This window comes from Aplysia californica, unplaced genomic scaffold (assembly GCF_000002075.1).
Source record: "Aplysia californica isolate F4 #8 unplaced genomic scaffold, AplCal3.0 scaffold00685, whole genome shotgun sequence".
Classification (NCBI taxonomy): domain Eukaryota; kingdom Metazoa; phylum Mollusca; class Gastropoda; order Aplysiida; family Aplysiidae; genus Aplysia; species Aplysia californica.
This window is the reverse complement of record NW_004797955.1, coordinates 103,100-105,223: the sequence shown is the minus strand read 5'-3', so window position 1 is coordinate 105,223 and position 2,124 is coordinate 103,100.

Genomic DNA, 2,124 nt, shown 5'->3' with positions numbered 1-2,124 from the left:
ACACACACACACACACACACACACACACACACACACGGCCATCAGAAAAAGTGTCGTGAACCCACTCCGTAAAAATATAATTATCTAATTATTCCAACCCAGCAAATAACTGACTTGCTCTCCATTCTCTTCAACAATTAGAACATTATGCAGTTTGATCCGCGCGCCCTCTTGATCGAAAGGTGGAGGTGACCTATGACTTGTTTTGCTCCCACATCGAAGGTACAATGTTGTAACGTTATGCAGAAATTCCCGATACAGCCCAAAGTACCCCTCCCCGCTTCCTAATCTTTCCTCCTTCGCCCCCCTTCCCCGCCCCTCCACGATCCAGGAGCAAGCCTGCGTCGGTGTACCAGTCATAACAACCTGTACAGGTCAATCGCTTTCTCACCCGGCCGAGGGTGGGGTGTTGGTGGTGTCGGTCAGAGATCAAGTCGCTTTGAGCGAAACAGGAACAGAGCGCTTTGACGTTGAGGGACAATTCTTTTTGTGAGCAAGAAACCACCCGAGGGGCGAGCGACACAAATCGTAAGTGTCCCTAGTGGATAGGAATGCAGAACCCTAGCTCCCTGCCTTAATTTTTTCTTCTTTACTGATGGACAAAAAGTTTGCTTCGTTCTCTCAAAGAAAAGTAAACATAACATCGTTAGCTTAGAATTAATTACAAAGTTCTATCATTTTTGGCCCTTTTGAGTTACTAAGATCATAAGGTCAGAAACCAATATATATTATATCTGCTCTATTACATTTGTAAGATTATACGGAGTTGTTATCAAGATATTCTAAGAATTGCATTCGAAAAAGATTGACATAATAATATGAAACTCAAAATTCTTAACGTCAAATTTATCAAAACCAGGCACTGAGTAGATGCAACTTAGTAATTCTATTGTAGCGATATGTAGCTGGATGCATCTCTGCTAGCCGAAGCTGCTTGCTGTATTTAAATTGTGACAATGGGAGCGAAAAGCTCAGTGTTGAGTAATGGTAATAATCAGTTGTATAGTCGGTGAGAATTGATACCATTTTGTGCATGATCATGCCCATATTAAGTGTAGTTCACATTCATACTACGTTGACCTGTGAGTACTCAAGCGTGAGAGTGTGTTTGTGCGTGTGAGAAAGCTGATATATGTACGTGTTTGTTTGTGTATGTGTATGTTTGTGTGTGTGTGTGTTTTTTGTGTGCGCGCACGCGCGCGTGTGTGTGTATGTGTGTGTATGTGTGTGTATGTGTGTGTGTGTGTGTGTGTGTGTGTGTGTGTGTGTGTGTGTGTGTGTGTGTGTGTGCGTGTGTGTGCGTGTGTGTGCATGTGCGTGTGTGTGCATGTATACATAATACTCTCCTTCTATGTGGCTCGGTCTCAGGGGTTCTGGATGTCATCAGTGGGCCCAAATCTCAACTTGCTTAAAAGTGTGTTGTTGAAACGAGTATCAAACTCATACTCTACAATAACAGCCTGAGTATGTCGGTTCTGACACTTAATGTTTTTTTGTTTTCATTCGTCTAGCCGCCATGTCGAGGAAGGAAGGACCTGCAGACCTGAACCTGCCGGACGGCATCAGAACTCTCTACCAACGACGCTACAGCGCGCCCACAGGCGTGGATTGGTCCAGACCTGGGGAAGTGGACGTGAATGCCCACGTGACTCGGCGTCACTCTCTAGCGAGTGTGGGTGAGCTCAGGGACACGTCGTCACTGACGGTGAGGTTATGCGTTGAGGCGTTACTCTCTGGGAGCCCTGCCACTTCCCAGAAATTGCCATGCCCCCAGAGTGCCAGGGTCAAAGGTAAACCTGTAACTGCTATCGGATCGTGGTTCGAGAACCCCATAACACACAGAAAAACTCAAAGACGCTCTTTCTCTTCCAAGGTAAGTCAAATCACTTCACAATCAAGGGATCAACAACGAAGCGTTCGAACGGACAGCAAAAAACGGGCCCAGTCAGGGCACCCCGCAGGTTCAGGCTTTGAGGTTTGTGACGTAAATCAGACATGTGATCCCACTGGCCAATCGTTGTTTTTTGCACCGCTAAAGCGACCAAGTCAGTATGATGATCTCGACCAAGAAATATTACCAAAATGTTCGTATCGACTACGACCTAACGGAGCGATAGCGTCCGA